Below are 26,710 nucleotides of genomic sequence, written 5' to 3'. Positions count from 1 at the left end.
TAATGTATAGTTTTGATGAGGTCATTTGTATTACAATTTTGTACATTTGCTATAAAAATTGAGGCCAGACAAGAGAATCGAATTAACACAATGTTTTATCAACAAACATGCATAGGTTTTGTCAAAACGAACAAATAGTGCCTGAATTAAACTCAGTAGGATGGCTCCTCTCCTTGGTGGGGTAGTACTTTGGTAAAATGTATCTAAAGAAAGTATTAATTGTGAAAGTAAAATTTAACAAAAGTTCTAACAGAGCTCTGTAAGTACAGGGCTGGATATCCCTGGTAAAACCAACCAATACTTGTGAGTTCACGGGCATGGCTTTAGAGGGTTTCCTGCAGTCTATTTTCCACTGTTCTTAGGGTCTTCTCCTTAGTCTCAGTTTAGTGATTCCCGGAACCTTTTCCCCCCACAATTCTCAGTCTTTTCTGCTTGGCGCTTAGTGGTGTACTTGGAGCCTGTTGTTAGATTCTATAGATGGGATTGTGAGAGGTGAGCCTTCTAGGATAGTGGAAGGCTACCCTAATGCTGGGACAGGGTTTTCACCAGATACCCCCCATCCTTCCTCCCTGCTAGGGTCTGGCTCCTCCAACCACCTGGTCCAATCCCTCTTTTTCCCCAGGCACCTTGCCTCAAGTTTCGCTCACACAAAGGTTCGTACTTCTATGGCTATCTTTTTAGGCAACTCTTTTTGTCTTCGAGTCTACTACTTTCGCCAAAACCTCCCTTTAAACCTCTCTGTACTACCTCCTCCTTTAGTCCATCACTAGTCTGTTTTCACCTCTTCCCTTCCTTCTTCCTGGAGGTTATTCACATTTTTCCGATTGCTTCTTTCCGACAACCCCTTCTTCCAATATTAAGAACATTCTTCACTCCATCTCGTTCAGTACTTCCTCTGCCTACTCTGCTTCACTTTCCTCTACTTTCCGTCTTTTCCTTGTTCATCTTATATCTCCATCTTCTCGCACCTGCTGTCAAACCTTTTCCCCACCATCTTAACCTCTTTGGGCACCTTCTTCGCACCTCTAGGCACCTCTCCTAAAACAATTCAGGCTTTCTACATCCCCGTTATCGCTCTCTCTCCTTCACCCCTTTAAGAATCTCCCCTAAAGCAATTCAGCTTCTCCAGTTTCCTACTATCCCCCTCTTCTTTGCCCCTTTATGTACTTTCTCCCTTCTACTCGTCTGCTATTTCATTCTCCTGTCTTCCCCTGAGTCAATCTCCTCCCACACTCATTGACCTTTTCCTCCCTGGTCTTCCTCCTTCCAGCAAACTGGGTCTCTTGATTGACACATTCTGGCCCTGTCCCGTCCTTCTTACCACAGCCTTCGGTGTCTTTCTTCAAGCCATCTGTCTCCTGCTCTCCCAGTGCTACAGGGGCTCCGCTCCAGTTTCCAGCATCCAGCTCCTTCCCGAGATTCTGCCCTTCCTTTCTCCAGCCAGCACTAAAGGAGTCTACTTTCTACAGCTCCACGTACTGACTGAGCCCTTGACATTTTATTGCACTTTTGCCCCTTCTTCAAGCATCCCTCTGGTGGAATGGGGATCAGGTGTGACTGTTTTTGTTGGCCTTGATGTATCTGGACCACTGCTTTGGGAACCATGTCCACCATTTTGGAATTCTCAATTCCCTCTTCTAATTTAAGTGGACAGCATCCTCCTGCGTGCGAGGAACCGGGCGAACCAGTGCCGCCGGCACTGTGGGAACGCAGCATTCGTTGTCTCAAACGGGCTGTAGAGGTGCCAGTCATCTTATGACGAGCTGCCCATTTTGCGGCCCCCCCCAACCACTAACTGACAAACAGGGCACTTCATCACATACCTCCACCCTTTCTTTTAAGCTGTCGCTGAAGTGGTATCCCCTGGGCCTCACTCCCCATGTAGTGTTCCTAGCTGAAAGGTTAATTATTACTGCCTAGGAGTACAGTGACCTTTCCCCTTGCCCCTCAACCTCCCCTGTGCCAACCATCTTCCTCCTCTTTAGTTACCATGGCTTTTTATTGGACTATTGCAACCAAAGCGAGGTGCCTCTTCTCTTGGGAAACTCCTAGAAGATATCCTGTTTCGGTCTTTTCAAGGAGCAGGCTTAGGGTCAGCCGCCAACCTGCCACCTTTGCCCAAAAGGGATTTATTTTTGATTTTTCACAGAAGGGTCACTTGTTGTTAAGCCTCCCTCTGTATTACTGTGCTCCTGACAGCTTCTGCAGCATGCCGGTGACCAGGCAGGCTCGTGGTTTTCATTGCTTGGGAATCTTCAATGGAACTGAGACTCTCCTTAGGCGACTCTGAAGGCTGAAAAGCATTCTTGTCATCAGATGTTGGCTCTGGAAAACTTTTCACAGAGGATCTTAAGTATTCAACAGGTTTCCCTGTAATTGAAGACAGACCTATATGGCTCTGCCCTCCTGTGTCTACAGTGGCAGATAGCATGATTGGTGAGGAACTGGCTCCGGTCTTGCAGTAGTTTCTGGAGTCTGCAGTTTGCATACTTTGGCTCCTTCTTGGAGCCTCACAAGCCGACACTCCCAGAGTAGCCTCCATGTGGAGCAGACTTAGCCTTCCATCACTCAAAGGTTTTCCCGAGTGTCCAATGATGGCCCTCTGCCGCAGCTTAGGTAGTTCAACCAGGTCAGGGATAGGATGACCTGGTGCCTCCAGCGGGCAAGACAGTGTGAGAAGGGCTGATGGGATGGATATTGGCAGCAGTTTGTCTCTCTGGGCATTGAATGGGTATCTACTCTGTTGTTCGGCTTCAAGAAATTGGGATCTCTGCCTTCTGATTTTCTGCGTTCACAGTGTTCTAGAGTTTCCTCTGTGAAACACAGATTCTTGCAGGTAAAGCGACCGATTACCTCCCCTTTATGGATGCAGAGGGGTGTGTCTGTATAATTCAGAAGCAACTTCACTAGGATTCCAGGGTGTTCATTGGGAACTATTGAATATGTCATTCTGGCAGGACCCAAACTTGCACGGCGGTGGTGACAGGAACCCACAGCAGCCAGGTGGCAGGCCCACACGCAGAGCTGTCTCCCTCCCTGGATGTAATAATAATATTTCTTAGATGGAGCTAGCCAGAGAGCGCTTGATGGACATCCTCACTCTGCAAGTCAAACGAGTATTCCTGGAATTCGATAAATCCCACCACTTGGCACCCGGAACTCATTCCACTGTTCTTGTGTCATCTTTTCTTCTAAAAGTTGGTCAGCACAGGAAGACTGTGGGATGTGATTACGCAGGGTCTCAAAGTGAGGGAGGGTTTGAATCAATAAAGGCTTCTTATCTCTCCCTCAGTTCAAGCGCTGTCCCCGGTTTGGCCTTCCCTACACTGCCCTGAATGTACTAGGGCGATGAGCGGTCCATTGTGTCTATGTCGGTTGATCCCATGGATGAAACCAAATGCCACACAGCAGGCATTGATTGTCAAATAGGCCTGGCAAGACAATCAAATTAACAGTATTTTATTAACAAATGTGCTCAGGTATGGTCCAAATAAACAAAAACTGGCTAAATTAAATTCAGTTGACACCCCTTTGGTCACCTCCCGTAGAACAATTCAGATCCTCCAGTTCTCTACTATCCCTCTCTTCATCACCCTGTTGGGTACCTTCTGCCCTCCACTCCACTGCTACTTCCTCTTCCTGTCCCTCTAGGGCAATCTCTTCCTAAACATTTTGTCCTTGGCCTCCCCATTTGCCTGGGTCGTCCTCATTCGAAAACACTATGTCTCTTGATCTCCCACCTTCAGGGCCTGCCTTTACCCAGCCTCATGGGTGCTCTCTGGAGCCTACTATTTCCTCCTTATCCCAGCCTTCTCGGCCTCTCCTGCAGCCTTCTGCCTCTTGTTCACCAAAGGCTCCAGGGGCTCTGCTCCAGTCTCCTCAAGCTTCTGCACTTCCTTTCTCCAGCCAGCACAAAAGGATCTCTTGCTCCTACAGCCACCACCTCCAAACTGAGCCCTCCTTCTAGCCTCCCTCTGGTGGAATGGGGATCAGGTGTGGCGGTTTTGCATAGGGAGCTTGGGAATCAGTTCTCTCAGTTTCAATGGGTCTGGACCACTGATTTGGGAACCATGTCCACCATATTAGAATTCCCAACTCCATCTTGCAATTTAAGTGGATTCCAGAGCAGCTTTGGCACCAGCGTAAGGTTTGTTGGTCCTACCAGCGCTGCCGGCCCCGGGGTACACCGCTCCTTGATTGTCTTAGAGGGGCTGTAGAGGTGATTTATGGCAAAGGTGTCTGTTTTTCCCACCCAGCATCCACTAATTCGGACAAACGGAGCACTCAATTCCATATATAAGGGGCACACTCAAGCTTTTTTTGTCCAAACTGTGATAGTTAAAGGCAGTAACACATTATTCCCAGAAACACATTAAAAACATCCTACAACATTATCAAAAATAGCAGTGTTTGCCCATATTGGAGCAACAATAAAAAACAGTTCCACATACTCTCAGAAACGCCAAAGCGTCACTTCCTTACAGAAAAACACCAGATGAGGGCTATCAAAGAGAGGGAGTGAGAGTGACACCATTGTTAACATTGAAGCAAGCACCCAAGCTTCTATTACTTCCACCAATCCTCACAAGCTGAGTCAGGTATGACAATGTCCTCCTTTCGGACCTGAAATTGCCTGTGGGGGCATCGCAGGGGGCTTGGCGCCACAATACACTATGTGATGTGGGACTGGGGGAGCTATTGGGGGAATCGCTTGTTTGTTTTGTTTGCTTATTTTGGCAGAATGTACCCAGTAAACCTGATGCATATCTTCATCTGCTGTACTATGATTTATTGTGCCATTGCTTGCTTACAAATGGCAATAAACAAATTTGAAAATAAATATAGGGGAAATCGTTTGGTTCCCCCATCTACACAACACCACGAGACACCACATCAAATCTAGTTCTGCTGCAGGGCCTTTCAACCAGACCATATGTAATGCAAACCCAAACACCATAGTTTATAGTCACATGGACCGGCAGGAGGGTGGTGACAAGAAACCAATAGCTGTGGGCACCCCAGGTCAGCTCATATGCGCAACAGAAGTTCCCTCTGCAGCCTGGCCCATTTAATTAGTCCGAATGTGAAGTAGAAGTAACCGCTGTAGCTGGCTGGCAAGACCTGAGGGGAAACTAATAGTGACAAGGAAACGATAAGAATTACCAACATGAGGTCTCAACAGGTTGACGCTCTCGCAAACACCACAGCCAACAAGCAGAAATCCGAGCACTTGCCGGTCCAATTCCTATGCATATGTCACAAACTTCATAACACTGCGTATTTGCAAGTGTGGAATTTCCAAGATGGCTGACAGGCCTATTGAAGTTTTTGTCTGCAGTTAGATGCTGTGAGGAACTCATGGTGACAACAGTAAGACAGAAAAGTGATCACAATTAAGGGTGTTTATTTAACTGCATGCAGGGTGGAAAAACACCTAATATAAACCTAAATTTAAGAACAAGCGTTGACCATTAAATGAAAAATAAGGCAGTCCTTGTGGCATTGTGTAAAATAATAAAGGTCTATACTAAAAAAAACTATTGCCAAACCTCACAACTAATACAAAAAGGGTGTGGGATCGTTTTTAAGAAAAGAAAGAAGTGTCTGTAAATAATATGTCAGGATGCGGTAGCTTAGAACTCCCTTCCCCAAGTTTGAAGCCTGGGTAATAATAATAATTTCGCATTTATATAGTGCTACGAACCCTCAGGTATCTGAGCGCTGTTTATTATTACCCACAGTGTGGTGCTCATTTATCGACCTCGGAAGGATGAAAGGCTGAGTTTGGCCCTGCCGGGATTCGAACCTGCGTTAGCAAGCTCTGCACGGATGTCAAAGCAAGCGCTCTACTCGCTGTGCCACTTGACCGGCACTAGGTAAGATGGGAGCTTGAAGCACAGCACACCCTTGAGCTTTCCCAGCATGAGTTAACAGTTCCAATGGCAGCAATCAGGTCCGTCGATGGCCAAGTCTCGTTCCTTCTCGAAAGTCTCTTGCCTTCGAGGGCCTGAGGTATTCACAAAACAAACAAACGCTATTCTTGCAGTTCACGTTGGGTAAAGATTTCACCCTTGGGTCCCCTCTTCTGGGGCTGACCCTTCAAAAACAGTTCCTCTTCTTAATGGGTTTTGGGTGATGAGTTCACCCCTGGATCTCCCTCCATCGGGCTCGGACCCATCTCGACTGTTGGCCTCCCTCCGCCAGGTTCCTTATGGCTTTCAAGAAGTCTTCCTACTATGGTTCTCACAAAAGTTGGTTCAACAGTTCGCTGTGAACCTCCCTTTCTCGGGTTCTCTTGATCAGGGTGATAACAACTCACCCCTGGGTTCTCCTCTTCTGGGGCTGACCCTTCTTTGACAAGCGGGTCAGTGTACTTCTCCTGTCTTATAGTGTCTCTTGGTTTCACCCTCGGTCAGGCTCAGATTCCAAAACAACCATTGGGACAGTGTACTTCTCCTATCCCCCATCTCAATAACTTTTCAAACAGTTCAAAGTGGACATTCCCTACTTTGTCGACACACAGTTTCTCGGGACTTTAGACTTTGCCCCTTCACGTTAGCACCCCTCTTCTGGGTTCACTCTTGCCAACTTCACATTGGCTTTCACTTGTATTGTTTATGGGATTCACTTCCCCTTTTACTTTCACCATGCAGGATTCACTTCCCTGTTTCTTAATTTGTGGATCAAAGCCTTTCGATTGTACAAGGATTTTACTAGACCTCTAGTATGACCACTTTGACCTCTTCTGGCGGCTCTCCTACAGCCTTCTGGTTTCTGTAGTTTTCTTAAAACGGGGATCGAGCAGTCTCTCTCGGAGACACACCCATGTGGTGCCGGTTCCCTCTACAGCTGGTCTCCCCTCAACACTGCTACAGTTCCTTCATAGTTCAATGCAGTTCAAACTTGCCACTTTGCGTTCCTCATTCAATACAGCCTAGCTTTTATCGGTTCTCCCCTCGACTCACTGGCTGTGATTAACAGCTTGGCTTTCTGCTTTATTGCAGTCAAAGCCGGTGCCATGGTAGCTGTAGTTTCCCTCGCTCCTGCTTTTCAGCGTCGTCACGCTCAGTGTACCATTGACATCTGCTACAAGACACTTGTCCCATTGTCCGCGGTCTTAGGTTCTCCTCCACAAAGGTTCTGCGGGTCTGGGACGAAAAGGGCACGGTTACTTCTCTCCTCGCCACCCTCTCACGTCCCGCCGCCATTCTCCTTCTCTTGAACTGCCTCCCTTGGTAAGCCGCCTCGACGTGCTGTCTGCCGTGCTCGTAGAGTGCTCTCTCGCTCCACATTTCATCCCTGTGGGGAAAAGGAAAGGTGGTCAGGTGTGCGTGATTCAAGTTAATTGCCTGAATTTGCCTGACCCTTGCGTCGAGACATGCCAGGTAAACAGGCTTATTATAAGTCTGTGGTTTTCTATATCGGGGAAAAGTGTGGGTATCAGAAATTATAGTCTTTACATAGGAAAGGGGAGAGGTTGGAGTGTCAGAGTATCCTACGGGACATGGTGGGGGAGGTTCGCAAAATGGACGAGAATGACTGGGATGTAGAAGAGAACAGAGGGGATTGTGGGAATGGTAGTGAGTTAGGAATGCAGAAAATTATAATCAGAGGGACAGGAAGAAGAAGGATGGGGAGTATTCGGATGGAGACCGGTGAAATAATGATTATGGGAGTTATGCTTTTTGGGTGTAACTGGGTTTGGGACCTTAGAGGATTTATTACGGATGGGGGAGGATGTTGGATCGGGGCAGGAGGGTTCTAACGGAAGGAAGGGAGGCAGATGCAATACAGCCCACGAAAGCCTCAGATATCTCGCCCTCCTCTCCTTCTCTGGCAAGGTACTGCATTGCCGTTTGGGCATTCTCCTGAGCATAATCCTAGGCTCTGCTACCCAGGTGATCTTTTCCCGCTTGTCTGCCCTTGGGGTCAGAGTAAGTGAATATCTTCCCTTTCTTGGCCACCTGAATAAGGGACTTTTGAGGTTTGCTAGGTGAGATACCCTCAGGTATTTCACAATGGGCAGTTAGAGACACACTGAAGACACCTGACTGGAGAAAGCGTTAGCAAATGTTGGTATTTGGAGCAGGGGAGTCAGCATGCATGGAGTGATGGGGTTCAGAAAGAGCTCAAGATGATGCGGGAGGGAGAGCTTATGAAGATGCAGGTGGTGGAGGAGGGGGTAAGAGTTAACGGTGAAGAGGTTGGGGCAAGACAACATCAAGCAAGAGAGTAGAGGACATTAGAGGTTGGAGGATGAGCACTTTAAGCATGTGGAGATTGGAGGAGAACATCAAAGAAGAAAGGCAACACAGAGGTTGGAGGAGAAGACGAGAGTCATGTGGGGATGAGGAGAGTACAAAGCGGCCCAGAGGAAGGAACCAGAATAAAATGAGAAAGAAGCTTCAGGGGGTTAGGAGAAGTTGAGAAGAGTAGTAAGAGCGGGCACGTCCCTGGAGCCATAGGCCCAACCACAGACAGATAGTAAGATAAGAAAGGTGAAACTGAATTCTTGAAGGCGAAGGAAGAGGAACAAGCTTGTTCTAGACTGGTGAGGTGGTTAGCCAAAGGACAGCTCAAGGGTCAGAGTCCAGGTCTAGAGACAGGTCTCCACTAACGAATGGGAGTTGTTCAGTGAGGATGAAAGGTAGCAGGAGCTGGGTGACAGGATCAGGCCATGGGGAAAAACCAGCACCTTAGTACGTACCAACGTATCTAGAGATCCCTCTGGCCTACTTCACCTTCTGGAAGCTGCCAAGACACTGCTGCAACACAACTTGCTATTCTAACAGTTCTATCAGGAATGTTTCATCTACCTACGGAATGCTCACCACACTGTGACCTCACTGGGAGCATTCAACAGAAACCAAGAGACTATCTAAGGTGAGAGACTTTGTGACACCCAAGAAAGACCTGGGGAAACTACTGTGCGGAAAAACTATTTCTGCTTTAAAAACTAAGTGTGGCATGGAGAGACATATTGAACCAGAGACTGTTTTGTGGAGAAAAACACAGATCCCAACATAAAAGCAGGACTCTTTTCTGTTGTACTATGATACCTAGGGATTCCGGCCACACGTTAGATGTTACAAGTTGAATGCTATTTTTAAATGTTGATTTTCAGAAAAAGTCTGATGTACTATTTTCTTTTACTTTAGTTTTTGTTTCTGGTATAGGAACATTTTACGCCTTCAGGATCATTTCTATTTGCACGTATTCAGTCTGAGAAGCTAGCATGGTGGGTCGGAAAAAGGAGTCCGACATGCTGAAGACATGATTTAATATCTTCAAATCATAAGTAGAAGGCATAACTTTCCTTACTACTAAAGGAAATACCCTACCCATCTAAAGAAACCAAAAGGTGCTCGTCAGTAAGTCCAAAGTAACAATGTCCTGTGTCCAAACCAACTATCTGTCCCTACCACTATATTTAACTAATTTAAATGGGCCAAGAGAATGTCTCATCTTCACCTGGTCTTTTCTTTTATATCAATAGGCTTTTTATTTACAGTCTTTCTCTGCGGTACAGATATTTCTGGACATAATCTCCTTGGATAGTCTTTGGGATGAACTATTGTTCTTCAAAAATAGTCTTGGGTTTTGTACTTTCTGTGGTCCTATATTTAGAATATCTTACATTCAGATACTTTCTCACACTCTTGCATACTCTTTCCTGTCTTTCCACAGGAGGGTTTATCTTGACCCCTTTTTAGGCTTTCTGCGTCATAACGTCTCTGTCTCACAGTTTCTCTTCTTTTAGCTTGCACATTTAACAGTACTATACCCTGTTTCTCATTACATGTTTCTATGTAAGACTTTCTCCAGTCTTCAATTTTGGGTTTTCCCCTTCCTCACAGGCAACGTGTTTCCAATCTCTACGTGTTCCCCACCTGGGTTGTTTAAATCAATCTTTTATAGGTTTTTCACTTCTCTTCTTAACTGTTTTTTTTCTGATTAACCGTACTTAAGGCTGGGATGAGTTTCCCTTCTCATACAATAACCCTCTCCCCTGACCGGGTTGTGATGCTGGAAATGTATCGGAAGGACAGGGCCTCCGTATCCTTGTCCTTTACTGCCTTTTTATTGTGTGTTCTGTCATGTTTTCCGCGCAGGAGTTCATGTGGGACTCCTGGCGGTGCAGCTCTCTCTCTCTTGGTTTGGTGAACAGACCCATGGGATACCCTTACGGCATCCATGGGTGGGGGTACAACCCTGTGCCCCTAGTGTATGTTTTTGGGCACCTGCGGATGGCCCGCAGAGCAGGGTATGGGCTGGTGGCAGCTCCATGCTGAATTTGACATGTGCTCTGAGTATCCTCCATTTTGGGGTACCCAGGCCCTGCCATTGGAATCAGTTGATTCCTGATAGAAAACAAGATGGCCCCTGTGGCCTCTTGCTTTCTATTGCATGTTACCTTGTCTTCCCAAAGTCCTGGGAAGCCCTGACTCTGTCCCTTCCCCCTGACTGGCTGTTGGGTGGAAGTTCCATATATGGTGTTGTTGTGAAGTCCAGTCCAGACTGGCTGGAGCCTTCCCAGTGACTGTATGTTGTGGGTACACCCTGTGGATGGGACCTGGGTGAATGGAGTGTGTAACCAATATGCACTTCTTGTTGTGGCTGTCTGTTTTCGGGTATGAGAGACAAAGACCGAGAAAGCCCTGCCCAAAACTGGCCTGAATGCAGTGTGTAGTGTTGAATGGCTGGGTACTTGTCCCAATCCACATTCCTTGTTGTGAGTGTCTGATAGGGGGGAGGAGGATGGCCTGAATGCACTGTGTGCCTGATTGGCTGACTGACTGCATGAATGCCCTTCTGTATGATTGGCTGCTGAGTGTGACCCAGCAGTGTGGATGAGAAGCAGAATAGTATATCTGGGGACCTCTCACATCTGGAAATTGTTCAGAAGCTGTGTCTACACTTGAAGAGTAACTGGAACTGCTGATCCTCGACGCCCAGCTGGAAGAAGAAGACTTGCTGTTGCATTTGCTTGACCTGATCTGAAAGCTGCCGAATTCGTCGAAGACTGATCCGAGAGAGCACCTGGTAAGGCGCCCTCTTCCCGTGCTCCGAGGGACCATCGAGCACCGCTAACCTTTGCCGAAGCTCCCTGGAAGTCAGACCCTCGAAAGGCTGCCGACCGGAGACGGGGACCGCTGAGGAGAACGAAGTGAAGCACCCGGACTTCCCTGCTGTCGAAGTCCATTGCCGTCGACCAGGGTTCACAGGTTTGTGTAACCGCTGGAGGCCCGTTGAAGTTGTGTTGCCCCAGAAGAGGGGACCGCTTGACGCTGTGCCGCCGACAACCGGAGACACCCACTCCTTTGCCTAAGAACATTTGAATCAAAGGACTCCCTTGCCCGCAACGTTGACCGCTTTGTCCTGCCGGAGAAAGTCAAGGACGCCGACGCGCCGAGGAGAATCCGCCGGTGGGTTTCCCGCCACCTGAAGGCCACAAAGACTTTGACGACTCAACGCCCTTGCTGGGCCACAGTTCTTCAGAAACTCTTTGCGGTCCTGAACAATCATTCGCTGAGGTGCCCCGCACACCGCATCCTCGCAGGACGTCGCCGACGAGCACCGCCTGGATCGACGTCGTGGTCTCGGCACCCTCGAACTTCTCATCGACGCTGTCGACTCCAAGTTCACTTTCTTTGACGCCTCTCGACGATCCGTGACTCCTGCTTGAAAGGGGGTCACTCAAGAAGGATCCATCGACGCTTCTTCGAATAACTCTGCTCCACCAGGTACATTGGGGGGGGTAAAAACAATATAGGAGGAAATAAGACTATTGAGCAATATATGGACTGGGCTTGTGCTGTATCTTTATTTTATAGGGTTGCCCAGGTGGGGGGATCTCCACACAGAACTGTGTTTAGGTAACTGACTCAGTATTCTGCCTATTGTTCCAACCATCTTGCTTTCCCTCCTCTCTCTATTGCTGGTTTCCTTTTTATTGATCTGTGTGACATTTTAACAGTATGGTTGATGGACTTTAATGAGATCTGATAATATTAGTGGTACCACTTTAGAACTGTATATATTTGCCATTGTTGATTTCTGAGTACAAAGTGCGTTATTGTGATAGTGTACATACCTTTGAATATTAATCATATAAAGACTGTGTTTTCAGTAATACAGGGTGTGGACATTCCTTTGTGGGGGTTCGGGGACTACACTGTACTTAAGAACCAGCCTGCATCACCTCCAGAGAAGCAAGGCCTTGATTGCTCATCCATTGCTACCCTATAGAGAATCTTGGCTGGGGTCCTCTGTGCCTCTCCTCTACCATATAGAGAGCGGAAGTACAGGCACCCCCTACCAGTCTTTACACTGGTAGCAGCGGTGGGATGCTTATGGTTTTAAGAATCAGTGTATAACCGTGCCACTTACAAAATATCCGCACTTTATTAAATTAAGGTTTAGTTGTGTACAAAATAACTGCATTACAAACAATGGCGTCTATTGCAAATGGTAAATTGACTAAGATGAGCTTAGAGGCTCTCCAGAGTGCTTGTGAAGCCAGGGAGTTAGACTTTGTGGATAAGTCTAGGGCTGAGCTGATAGCTGCCCTGGTGGACTACCTGACAGATGGTGAAACTCTCGATGAGGCGGAGAATGCAACCAATGAGGACTCTGCCCCTGGGGTTTCTGCTTAATCTGTTTCTGGGAATGCCACCATTACTGCTGCCTCTGTTCCCGAACCCCAGCAATTCCTTGGAGCTTGAGTTATTAAGGATGAAATTAGCCTTCGAATATCACAAGTTGGAAATAGATGCTGAGCTTAAGAAAGAGTAGTTGGCACAGCAAGTGGAACTCAAGAATAGGGATCTTGAACTCAAAGACAAGGACACTGAATGTCAGCGAATCCAGCTAGAGAAAGCTCGAGTGGAGACTTGAGCAAAACCGGTTGAGAGTGTCGGGTCCCCAGCAACTAAATTTATGAAAGATTTGGTTGGCGTGTATGCGGAGGGTTCTGATATCCTCCAATGGATTGAAGCGTTTGAAATGGCTTGTGCAATTCATGATGTTGACAAAAGAGATTGGGCTAAGTGTTGGTTAAGCAGAGTGCCTCAGACTGGGTATGACTGTATTCTGAAGCTGAGTGTGGAAGACAGGAGTCAGTATGAGTGTATGAAATCTGCTTTGATTGCCAAGTTTGGCAAAACACCTACCCAATACCTTAAAAGGTTCAGGCATTTTAAGAAAAGAGAGAATGTGTCTTGGGTTGACTGGATGAGTGCTGCGCACATGAACATGATGGGGTGGATTGATGGATACAAAGTGAAAACGTTTGTTGAATTGTCCCACCTGTTGACCAGAACATTTTGGATCCCTTTAAACTGGCTAGGTTGGCTGACAAGTGGGTCTCCCACCGGGTGTCCCCTAAGGACTCCAGTGGGAAGGACAAAGAAAAAGGGGCCTCTCAGAAAGCTGAGGAGTCCCAAAAGCAGACAGTCGGGTAAACCTAAACCCTCCTCTCCTAAGACCCAAAAACCTAGTGGGGATAAGTCATCTGTGGGTGGGAATAAGAGTAGTGGTCCACCTGCTGTAAAGCAGGCTCCTAGTGGTTCCAGTACCGTACCCCACACTCCCGGCACTTGTTGGGATTGTGGGCTCTGGATCACAAGAGGGGTGACTCCAAGTGTAAAGGTAAGGCACTTGAGGTACAGGCTATCAGCCTGACCTACCCTTACCCCATGTCTGAGGTGGAGGCCACTGTCCTCCCCTCCTCTACAGGGATCACATTTGGTGCTCCTATAGAGATTTCCTTAGTGTCCCTTGGCGCCTGGGACCAGTATGCGGAAGTACTGGCGACTATCCCACAGAACACCCGTAGATTTTTGAGAAGTGTCCTCCTGAACGGCCAGCCTTGTAAGACACTGGGGCAAGCATGACAGTGGTGGACAGGACCCTGCTCAAGCCAGAGGACTATGTAGGTGCTCCTCTGAGAACTACCAGGTTAGTTGGTGGGCCTCCCAAATTATCGCCTGTAGCCTTAGTCACACTCATAATTGGAGACAAGACAGCAAAGCTTCCTGTCCTGGTTCAGGACACTGTCCCTGCTAACATTCTGTTAGGTAATGATCTAGTAGAGTTGGGGTTGATCTCGGATGGTCTTCCCATGACTGCTGCTGCGGTCACTAGGTCACAGGTGACACAGGGTCTGGCTGTGAGTCAGGTACCCGCGCCAAAGGTGCGGCCTAAGGCAAGACGAAGGAAGAACAAGAAGGCAACCTCTGTGCCAGGGGCCCCTTCTCTTCCTGCTGTTCCTACAGCACCCATTGGGATCCATGCTCCGGACGGGCTGGATCCAGTGGTAAACCCCGCCTCAACTCCAGTGGGAGAAGAGCCAGACGACTCTCCTGTGGAAGAGGTTCGCAACCCGGAGGATCATCCCGATCTTCAATGCTTGTTATCTGAAGGGGGACCCTCCCGGGCAGACTTCTGTAAGGGACAGAGAGAGTTCCACTCTCTCGAGGGTCTGAGGAAACAGGCCCTGTCCCAGGCACAAGGAGAAGTGCCTAGGACCTTCCGGATATATTGGGATAGTGAGCTCCTTGTTAGTGAGCCCACTAAGCCTGAACCTGGTGCCCTCAAGAGGTTGGTGGTACCCCAGGTTTACAGAACCTTCCTACTGCAGTTGGGGCATGAGGTGCCCTTAGCTGGTCATCTTGGTACCAAGAAGACTAAGCAGAGGCTCTCTGCCCATTTCTACTGGCCTCGGATGGGCGTAGAAGTGGAGTCCCACTGCAGGACCTGCCCAACTTGTCAGTTGTCTGGCAAGACTGGAGGCAGTGTCACTGCCCCACTGCAGCCATTGCCAGTGGTTGGCACACCATTTGAGAGGGTGGGCATCGGCATTGTCGGTCCCCTGGACCCTCCCACTTCAGGTGGACATCGGTTCATCCTGGTCTTGGTAGATCATGCCACCAGGTACCCTGAGGCTATACCCCTTTGGACTGTAACTGCCAAAGTGGTTGCCAGGGCTCTCCTGGGCATTTTCACCCGTGTTGGATTCCCTAAGGAGGTTGGCTCTGACAGAGGATCCAACTTCATGTCTAGTTACATGAAAACCATGTGGAAAGAGTGCGGGGTAACCTATAAGTTCTCCACCTTTTACCATCCCCAGACCAATGGTCTGGTTAAGAGATTTAAAAAAACTCTCAAGGGCATGATAGGTGCTTTGGAAGAGCCCCTAAGGAGCAAATGGGATCTCCTCCTGCCATGCCTGCTACTTGCTTACAGAGAGGTACCTCAAGAGGGTGTTGGTTTCAGCCCCTTTGAGTTACTCTTTGGACATCCCGTGAGGGGGCCCCTTGCCTTGATCAGAGAAGGTTTGGAAGCCACCCCTCCAGGTCCCGCCAAGCAAGTGGGGGACTATGTGTTAGGCCTCAGACGGAGGATGACACTGATGATGGGTCAAGCAACAGCAAATCTTAAGGCCAGCCAAGAACTAAATAAGTACTGGCATGACCTGAACGCCTCGTGTTAGGCAGAAACCTGTGCAGTTCCCTTAGGGACCACTGCAAAAGATTTAAGACTAAGTTTAGGACTACAGGAGTTAGAAGTAAACCCAATTGGTAGCAGTCTGCACCACTCAGATTTACCTGGTAGCTGTGCCTGAGCATGCAGACTTCTCTCAAGAAGAGTTGGGCAGTATACGGAGCATACACAATAGGGCAGGTAAACACAGTAGAACAAGCAAACACTGACCAGAGCTTTGGTGTAAAAGATATATAATTATTTATTTAAAAACACATCTAAGAAAACACACTGGCACTAATCTCAAGCACGTTCAAAAACACAGTCACTAAAGTATATACACTCCCTTAAAAGAATATTAGACAAGTCTTAAGTAAAGCCCCAATTATTTTCAAACAGCGGTGAGCGCTTAACGCAGATGGCGCTCTAATAATTCAGTTTCAAAGGGAGAGAAAGGCAGAGCATAAATTGAAACAGATCCAAACACTTTCAAAAGAACACAGCAAGAGAGGAAGGCAGAATCATACCGTGAAGTTAGAGTAACTAAAAAGCCGGATCCACTTTAAGAGGATCAGAATGAAATGTGTCCAAGGTCACACAGTTGAAAAGTGCACAAAAGTCTCGAAAAGGTTCAGAAAGAAGTTGGACCAAAAGAAAGGGACCAGTTAGATGGTCAAGAGGCCAGCCCAGTCCAGAAGGTTAAGGATTTACTGTCACCTTGTAGCAATCTATAGAAAGGGAGGCCAGGCGGACACAGTACCTTGAAATGGTGAGAACACTCCAGCAGGGGCAGTTGTTCCTGGCAGCGGTTGCGAGTCAGTGCTTTGTCTGGCAGAAGAGAAGATCTCGGCGGGGAGGAAAGCAGGAGGTTGTTGTGCTGCCAGGGAAGAAACCAGCCGTGGAGTTTCTCGATTAAAAGGAGTGGTCCTTTCTTTCGCGGTTCAGTGGTAAGTGGCTATCCGGTTGCCGGGGTGCTTAGCACGGGCAATTCGACCACTAGACGTCCTGGTAGGCGAAAAAGGAAAGCGAACTGGTTGCCCCCACCAGCTCAAGGGAAAGAGACTCTCGGGCAAGAAGAACTCCTCTGTCGTCGGGAAGTGGTGAGACGGTTCAGCAGGGCTCCACCGGTGGTGTCGCCGTTGCAGGTCGGCTCAGCTTCTCCCTCTTCGGATTCTAAGGTCCTGTGGCGACTTCTGAAGTTCCAGTCCCAAAAGCCCTGCTTTTATGCAAGAAAACCCCATTCATTCAGCCTAGCTGTCAATCAAACATGCTAAGTGGTGAGCCGGCCGGCTCACCACTTGGGCCAATCACACAAGAGTGCGACTTGAGTTGCCAAGGCAACTCAGTCCAGGGTGCCTAAACCCCCTCCCAAATCTCTGTGGTACCCAGACAGAGTGGCACCACTTTTGGAGACTTCTGTGGATGAGCCTGCCAAAAAGTGGAACAAAGGGCTCGACTTGGGTTGGAGTCACAGAAGAGAACACAAACGCCATTTTAGAATCGAGTTCTGGCAAAAAATACCAACCGGTGAATTAATATTAAATAAGTAATCCGGCGGTATGTTCGAGGCTATAAGAATTAAATAATTAAAGTTGGTAGCCTCGAACAATGGGAAAATCCCATAGAGATATATTCGCGGTCGAATATAAAAAGTAATATCCACTGCCACCAGGCAAAATTCGATCAGGGGAGACGGAGACGTGCCCCCTCGAATAACAGACCCCGGGGCAATCGAATTGCCCCGACCAGTACGTCCACAATATGATGGTTTGTACTGGTTTCTGTTCATAATTTGGGACTAGTAAAGCCAAGGGTGACTTTACATGCCTGGGAGACAGTAGTCAGTCCCAGGGTATGGAGTCTATGGTGGGGTGTCACTATGACACCCCTGTGTCACTGCACGGAGGGTTCTGTGTAACACACATAGTAAAAACACATGAGACCCTATGGATTAAAAGACCCCATAGCCCATAAAACACATTAACAGTCAAAGGAACCCCTCAAATCATGTCCAAGAGTGTGAGGAAAAGAGACCCACTCTTGGCTGGAGAAAGAAACAAACTCCAGAAATCCAGCAAAGCTGCTCGGGGACTCACTAGGTTAGGAAATTCAGCCTAAAAAGAGAATTCTCCCTAACACCTCGCAAGTGGATTGGACTCCGGGACAGGAAATCCTTGTGGTAGAGCCTACCAAGCCTCGGGCATTGGCAGATAAATGGACTGGACCCTTCAGGATAATCTCCAAAATGGGCGAGGTCAATTATCTGGTTGACATGGGAGCCTCTGGGGTAGCCCCTCAGGTATTCCATGTTAACAGGCTCAAGCCTTTCCACCGGCGAGCAGAGGTCTCATGTCTCTTGCTAGCTTCAGAGCAAGAAGAGGATGAGAGTGAGCCCCTTCCTGATTTGCTGTATAGCAACCCTCAGGATGGCTCAGTGGCGGGAGTACATCTCTCTCCAGATTTCACAACAGTGCAGCAAAGGGCCTGCAGGACTTTGCTACAGCAGTATGCCTCTCTGTTTTCACTGATGCCAGGCCTTACACCGTGGTGTAAACTCGAGATTGATACTGGTGACAGTGTACCTGTCAAAAGCAGGAGCTACCGTATGTCAAATATTGTTAAGAACCACATCCAGGCTGAGGTCGCCAAGATGTTGGATCTGGGTGTTATTGAACCCTCAACCAGTCCCTGGTCGAGTCCCGTGGTCCTTGTCCCCAAAGCAAGTTCCCAGGTGTCACTAGCGCTCTTGCCCTCGTAGTGTAGCCAAGGAATTCTTCTCGGCAATCTACCGAACTAGTCAGTACAATGAACAACCAGAACAATTGATTGGCGGAAAGATGGCATGCCAATGAAGAATCCAGAACCGCATGGAACAGGATACTGGAACGGGATGTCTTCTCAAGGTGTACAGGCAAGACCCCCAGACAGCTGCAATAAGACCAATAATCACACTGATGCGACTCTATGCCAAATATGCAGACATCAAAATAGAAACCAACCACTAACCTGTGCGGTTCTTCAGAATCTCCGAATATCCCCAGGAAGGAATAAGAAGTAAGGTAGTGGCAAACCCAAAACGAAAGGACCAGGAAATCAATCCAGAAATGAAGGCAAAGCAAGAAGCAGGGTGAAGATCCAAGCTGAATGTCCAAAGAGCAAAATCTAACCCGACGGCACGAGGACGCCTAAAGGTACATTAAAGGCAGTCTCTAGTCCGTGTACCAATGGAGCAGAGTTCCAATGCAGGAGAAAAAACGGTAAGCGGGAGACAGTACAAATGAGTAGCAGGGCAGGTCCGTGGACGGTCCGAGGTCGAAGAGCAGGGCTGGCAGCAAAAGTACAAAGGAGTAAGCAATGCAGGTCCGTGGACGATCCGAGGTCGATGAGCAGGACTGGCAGCAAAAGTACAAAGGAGTAAGCAAGTCGGGTCCGGAGGCAGTCCGAGGTCGAGAAACAGGAAAACAAGGCAAAAGGGACAAGAAACTGGATACGAGAGAAAGCAAGCCGCTAGAATACAAGATTCAGAAGCGCCGGCAAAACGCACAGGCGTGGCTTAAATAATAGTCACATGATCACTATACGTCTTTCAACGTGTACGGGGAAAAGTGAAAGACGTGAGAGGACGCCATCGTCTCCATGCCAACTTCCAAGCTCCCGGCAGACAAGGTCTTAAAGGGACCGTAACCACCATTCGTCGGCAAATACGAGAACCACAAGTATTAGGTCTCGTGGAAGCCGGATAATTACGGCGTCCTAACACTGATGATTTCTGCCGATACTTGACAGTTTCCTTCCCCAAAGAGGCCCCCACATTCCGAGATTTCCAAAAACGGGACAACAAAACCGGGGCATGTATGTTCTCATATGGTTCCCAGGTGCGATCCTCCGTACCATAACCCTTCCAGTCAACATAGTAGAGTCTTTTACCATTCCGAACCTTGGTGTCCAAGATCGCTGAAACCTCATACTCCACAGCACCCCGAACCCTGACTGGCGGAGGATGGGAGGGAAGACGGGTATCAAGACGGCATGGTTTAATCAAAGACACGTGGAATACTGGGTGAAGTTTCCACGAACGTGGGAGAACCAAACGCACCACTGCCGGGTTAATGACATGCAATATAGCATATGGCCCGACAAAACGTGGAAGCAACTTCCTCTGTCCAGGCAGGCGTAAGTTGCGTGTAGATAACCACACGTTCATGCCTGGGAGATACACCGGAGCGGGGGTACGATGCCGGTCTGCATAAAACTTGGTCCTGTTCTGAGCCTCCAACAACTGTCTTTTAACCTGGACATGGGTGCCAGAAATGTCCCTAACACAGGCAAGGGCAGCAGGGTTGTGAGCCGGCAGTTCAGGGGCAAGAGGCAAGGAACGTGGATGTTGTCCATAAAGGGCAAAGAAAGGAGAAACCTGTGTAGCAGTGTGGAGCGAATTATTATAGGCAAATTCGGCCATAGACAGTACCGAAAGCCAATCGTCCTGACGCTGAAAGATGAGACATCTTATATACTGTTCCATAGTAGCATTCAGACGTTCGGTCTGCCCATCCGTCTGAGGATGATAAGCACTTGAAAACCGAGCTTGAATACCTAAAGCAGCCGACAAGGCTCTCCAAAAGCGTGAAGTAAACTGAGGACCGCGGTCGGAGATGATTATAGAAGGAAGACCGAACAACCTAAACACGTTCCGCAGAAAGAGATCCGCCAGTTTAGGAGCAGTAGGGATCCCTTGACAAGGTACAAATAGTGCCATTTTGGTAAAATAGTCGATGACCACCCAAATAGTATCAAAACCTTCCACCACAGGTAGTTCCACAAAGAAATCCATGGAAATGGAGGACCAAGGGCAATCTGGAAGAGGCATAGGTTGTAGCAAACCCACGGGTTTGCCATGTGATGTCTTACACTGAGCACAAACCGAACATGCATTTATGTAATCAGTAACATCCTGCAATAAAGATGGCCACCAACACCATCTTTTTAGTAGATCAACCGTCTTCCTAATACCTGGATGAGCAGCCAGAGATGAATCGTGACACCATTGTATAGCAGTACGTCGCGTCCCACGAGTAGGCAGGAATATTTTACCCTGGTTATAGGGCAATGAATTTATGATCTCCAGTCTGTATTTGGCTACTTCTGGCGGATCGTTTCAAAGCCATTCCTGTATAAAGGACTTAAGTGACGGACGTAAAGAGCAACCACACACCACCTGAGTGGGTAACAAAGGTACACCAGTGGCGTGAGAGGATTTGGCGGGTCCATGTAGACGAGAGAGAGCATCCGCTTTAGAATTCTGAGAACCAGGACGATAGGAAATAGTGAAATCAAACATTGAAAAGAATTCATGCCAACGAGCATGCCGTGCAGTGGTGCATTTCACTGAGTGAAGAGCCAAGAGATTCCTATGATCCGTGAACACCTGAACAGGCACTTGAGAACCCAACAAATGATGCCTCCAAACCAAGAAGGCGTCCCTGATAGCCAACAATTCGCGCTCCGTGATAGTATAATTCCTTTCATAAGGCGTTAACTTTCTGGAATGAAAGGCTACTGGATGTAAACCTGCATCATCTGGGCAATGTTGGGACAGGATAGCACCCAAAGCAACATCCGAAGCATCAGCCTCGACTATGAACGGTTGGGTTGGGTCCGGATGCTGGAGCACCGGTGCTGAGGTGAAGGCGGACTTCAGAGAATCAAACGCCTGTTGAGCCTCCCCATTCCAATGGAAAGATCTCTTAGAGCTAGTCAGAGCCGTAAGGGGACAGACAATGGTTGAAAAGTCTTGAACAAAACGTTGATAAAAGTTCGCAAAACCTAAAAAGGATTGCAACGCCTCCAGATTGTTGGGAACCGGCCAATCCAGAATAGCAGAGACCTTAGATCTGCTCATCTTGACTCCTTTGTTGGTGATGTTAAAGCCAAGGAACTCGACCTCTTGTACGTGGAAGAGACACTTTTCCAGTTTAGCATATAAATGATTGTCCCACAGACGTTGTAAGACTCTACTGACATGAACAACATGGGTTTCATGGTTGGGGGAGTAAATCAGAATGTCATCTAGATAAACAATCAGATATTGATCCAACATGTCATGAAAGACTTCATTTATGAAGAACTGGAAAGTGGCGGGGGCGTTACTTAGACCAAAGGGCATTACAGTGTATTCGTATAGACCGTATTTAGTTTTAAAGGCGGTCTTCCATTCGTTCCCTTCACGTATGCGTACAAGGTTGTACGCCCCACGTAAGTCTAACTTGGAAAAGACCTTGGCCGAGCCGAGCTGATCAAGCAAGACTGATATCAGAGGAATCGGGTATTGGTTCCTGACCCTAACAGCATTCAAGGCCCGATAGTCGATACAAGGGCGAAGGTCCCCCTCCTTCTTTGGAACAAAAAACAGAGGGGAAGCTGCCGGAGAACGCGAAGGCCGAATGAAGCCGGATTTTAAAGATTTGTCGATGTATTCCTTAAGGATGACATCCTCCTTGGGTGTTAACAAATAAATCCTACCAGATGGTATCTTGGCCCCAGGAACCAATTCTATAGGACAATCAAAAGGCCTGTGGGGTGGAAGGATTTCTGCCCCACTTGCGTCAAAGACATCCCGATATTCTCGATACTCTGAGGGTAATTGAGTGTTAAGAACAGCCCCTATCGTGGAGGCTGAATCCATGAGAGCATGGCTTGGACTAGAGGTTTTCTGAACTGATGTCAAACAGAACTGGTCACAATGTTCTGAAAGGAAGTTCACTTCCCCCGACTGCCAATCCACCACGGGGTTGTGTAGTTTCAACCAAGGAAGCCCCAGGATAACTTTAAGCTGTGGGGCGGCAATCAGGTCAAAGGAGATCTCTTCAGTATGCCCACATTCCGTCCTCATGACCAAAGTAGCAGTACGCTCAGTCACTAGACCAGAAACCAGGGTTGAGCCATCGACCGCATTCACGACCTCGGGGCAGTCTTTGGAAACAATCTGTATACCCAGCTCTCGAGCATAATCACCGTCAATATAGTTCCCCGTGGCACCTGAATCCAAAACAACTGGAATCACCCGCCTACCGAGGGAGGTGGAATTAAGAGTGACGGATAAACAGTAAGGTGTAGACATGAGGGGGTTGCTGCAAGAACCACCCGGCAACTGAACCCCTTCTATTGCCGGGCTTTCGCGTTTCCCTGTTTCTTAACAGGTTTCTTAGTACATGATCGTAGTAAATTATCTGATGACCCACAATAGAAACAAAGGCCGTTCTTTTTCCTGTGTTCCCTTGATTCTGCTGACAACGGTCCCCGCAATGCTCCGATTTGCATTGGTTCTGAGGACCCGGTGGCAGGATTTGACGTGGCGGTCGTAAGAGGAGGAAGCGGTCTCCGTTCCCCCCTTCTCTCTGCTTGTCTAGAGTCAATTTGGAGTACCAAGTCAACCAATTCAGAGAACGCTGTAGGGATTACCGGTACCGTGGATAGAGTATCTTTAAGGGAATCAGACAACCCTTTGTAAAATAAGGATGCCTTCTTCTCCTCTGGCCAATTAGTTTCGGCAACCAATTGATTAAAGTTGGCTAAGTAAGCCAACAGGGTAGAAGTTCCCTGCTGTAAGGCCAATAACTGTAAGTCGGTGGCTTGCGTAGCATACCGCGTATCAAAAACCCGACTCATAGCCTCAATCAACGCGTCACAATTGTACAAGAGGTGACTGCCCTCTTCCAATAGTGGATTGGCCCATGCCGCCGCCGTACCACCTAACTGTGACAATAAGAAGGCCGCTTTAGTGGTTGAATCTGGAAACGAGGCTGGCCTACATAGAAAGTGTAACCTACACTGGTTAAGGGAGATTCGATAGGCCTTAGGGTCACCTAGAAACCGCTCTGGTGGAGCCAAGGGAAACTGAGCAGTCATGTACACTGGCCCAGTGTCAGAACGGGCAGGAGATAGCCCAGAACCCGATGCCACAGCGGGCGAAGGCGCCCCAGCACCGGTGGGCTGAAAACCAGCCTGCAGCTCATCAATGCGTCTTTCGGTGGCAGCATGGGCATTAGCCATTTCACTGCGTAGATCCGCCACCAATTGCATGATGGCTGTCAAAGACTCATTGGCATCCATTTATATAGAAGGCTTCTGAATATGTCAGTAGCGCTCTTGCCCTCGTAGTGTAGCCGAGGAATTCTTCTCGCCAATCTACCGAACTAGTCAGTACAATGAACAACCAGAACAATTGATTGGCGGAAAGATGGCATGCCAATGAAGAATCCAGAACCGCATGGAACAGGATACTGGAACGGGATGTCTTCTCAAGGTGTACAGGCAAGACCCCCAGACAGCTGCAATAAGAGCAATAATCACACTGATGCGACTCTATGCCAAAAATGCAGACATCAAAATAGAAACCAACCACTAACCTGTGCGGTTCTTCAGAATCTCTGAATCTCCGAATATCCCCAGGAAGGAATAAGAAGTAAGGTAGTGGCAAACCCAAAACGAAAGGACCAGGAAATCAATCCACAAATGAAGGCAAAGCAAGAAGCAGGGTGAAGATCCAAGCTGAATGTCCAAAGAGCAAAATCTAACCCGACGGCACGAGGACGCCTAAAGGTACATTAAAGGCAGTCTCTAGTCCGTGTACCAATGGAGCAGAGTTCCAATGCAGGAGAAAAAACGGTAAGCGGGAGACAGTACAAATGAGTAGCAGGGCAGGTCCGTGGACGGTCCGAGGTCGAAGAGCAGGGCTGGCAGCAAAAGTACAAAGGAGTAAGCAATGCAGGTCCGTGGACGATCCGAGGTCGATGAGCAGGACTGGCAGCAAAAGTACAAAGGAGTAAGCAAGTCGGGTCCGGAGGCAGTCCGAGGTCGAGAAACAGGAAAACAAGGCAAAAGGGACAAGAACCTGGATACGAGAGAAAGCAAGCCGCTAGAATACAAGATTCAGAAGCGCCGGCAAAACGCACAGGCGTGGCTTAAATAATAGTCACATGATCACTATACGTCTTTCAACGTGTAAGGGGAAAAGTAAAAGACGTGAGAGGACGCCATCGTCTCCATGCCAACTTCCAAGCTCCCGTCTTAAAGGGACCGTAACCACCGTTCGTCGGCAAATACGAGAACCACAAGTATTAGGTCTTGTGGAAGCCGTGGAAGCCGGATAATTACGGCGTCCTAACACTGATGATTTCTGCCGATACTTTACACCAGGCAGGTACCAAGGATTGGAGGTTCTGTGTGGACTACAGAGGAGTCAATGCCGTTACCAAGACTGACGTGCACCCATTGCCCAGGGCTGATGAGCTTGTGGACACCATAGGTGCTGCCAAATTTGTGAGCACCTTTGACCTCACCTCAGACCAATAAGTCAGGATGTTATAGCCAGGGGTCTCCCTTCCCCACGTTTTGAGCACGGAACAAGGCGGGACTGCTGAGCGTAGCACACTCTCGAGCTTTCCCAGCACGAGACTACAGTTCCGTGCTCAAGTATCAAGATCTTCGGTGGTTAAGTCTCTTTTTCTACAAAAAAGTCTTTTGCCTCTGAGGACCTGATGGGTTCAAAATAATATAACAAAAAGTTCCTTTCTGTATGTACTGTGGGTGATGGTGTTTCAACCCTGGATCTCCCTATTCCGGGCTCAGATCCCTCTCGAACAGCAGCCTCCCTCTGTCGGGTTCACTATGGCTTTTATTCACAAGATTTCAGGTATTTTGTTACGTTGGTTAATGGGTTTCAACTCTGGGTCCCCCTCTTCCTGGCTCAGACCCCTCTCGAATGTTGGCCTCCCTCAGTCGGGTTCACTATGGCTTTTATTCACAAGATTTCACCTACTACATTCAAGAGTCGTTGGGTGATGGCTTTTCACACTGGTCTCCCCCTCTTCCAGGCTCAGAACCTTCTCGAAGGTTATTCAAAAGATTTGGCCTGTGGTATTCACAAGTCGTTGGATGATGGCATTTCACCCATGGATCTCCCTCTTCCGGGCTCAGTCCCTTCTCGAATGTTTGCCTCCCTCCGTCGGGTTCACTACAGCATTTATTCCAAAAGATTTCTACTTCCGCATTCACAAGTCTTAATGTCTTTTTAAACAATCCACTGTGGACATCCCTCCGTCGGGTTCACTTATCAACAGAATGTTCATTGGGGCATCATGCTTCGCCCCTTTCTGTCGGCATCCCACCGTCGGGTTCACTCTTGCCAACCACACAGTTCCTTCTCATTTCTCACTATGCGGGATTCGTCTCCCTTAGCTTGCCAGTTACGTGCGAGTCAAAGACTTACAACTGTACAGGCGATTTTGCTAGACCCCTGTATGACCACTTTGCTCTTTTCCATGTGGCTTTCGTAGGACCTTCTGGTACCGGTAGTTTCAACAATAGGGGAATCACCCAGAGTCTATCGAGTGAGCACCCCTGTGGTGCCGTGACCCTCTGCAGCTGGTTTTCCCCTTAATTTGCCATTCGTAACTTTCTATGTGGTAGGATGGGGAAAAGGTGTTATAAGAAGGGGGATACCGCGTCTCACCCATCGGTGTCCCACCTCCACTCCCCGAGGACTCCTCATCCAGGTGATCCTCCCACACTGGTCCACTCCCAGGAATTGGATCCAATAGCGATGGCCGTGTCCTGGCCACCTGGATGACAGATCCCTTGGGACTAGTAAGTGAGACACCTTCAGGTTTCTCACAATGGCCAACTTGGTTCTGGAGCCGGTTACCATGGGTGAGTGGCTGTGTGTCCCGCAGAGGGAAATCCCCTGACAAGTCCTTCACACACCCCATATTGGCAGTGTTTTGGTCGCTTTGGCACGAGAGTGGTGCTACCCAGTGGCTGTCTCCGTGGCCCTTGCCCCTCAGGTGTATCTGGGCATTGACACTGAGAAAGTTCATTGCAGACCCCTTAAGGTTCCAGTCATAGTATGAGGCAGCATTGTCAACGGCACGGTAGCTCTGGGAAGGGGGCAAGTTCATGTCTATAGCTCGCCTGGAGGAATGTTAGTATCGGGGAGCGGGGGCTTTCGGTCTTTCTGCCATCTGCAGTTGAAAGGAGTGTTGATGAAGCCGGAATGAGGAGAAAACATAAGTAGGGAGCTCACCCCCTTTGAAAAGCTACTGTTGCAGAAAACCAACACGAAGGGCCGGCTATCTCGACTGTATGGGGAACTGAGGCGGAGCAACCCCATCAACATGCTTCCGACAAGGACAAAGTGGGCCAAAGACCTGGAGATAGACATAAATGACCA

The 26,710-nt window shown here is 48.3% G+C and overlaps 1 protein-coding gene across 4 annotated transcripts in view; it reads right to left on the bottom strand.

Moving 5' to 3' along the window:
- ZRANB3 (zinc finger RANBP2-type containing 3) overlaps positions 1 to 26,710 on the bottom strand; it is a 2,038,675-nt gene that overhangs the window by 151,968 nt on the left and 1,859,997 nt on the right. The window lies entirely within an intron of this gene.

This window comes from Ambystoma mexicanum, chromosome 9 (genome assembly GCF_040938575.1).
Source record: "Ambystoma mexicanum isolate Mex_15411 chromosome 9, UKY_AmexF1_1, whole genome shotgun sequence".
Taxonomy (NCBI): domain Eukaryota; kingdom Metazoa; phylum Chordata; class Amphibia; order Caudata; family Ambystomatidae; genus Ambystoma; species Ambystoma mexicanum.
This window is presented reverse-complemented; position numbering and strand designations above follow the sequence as displayed.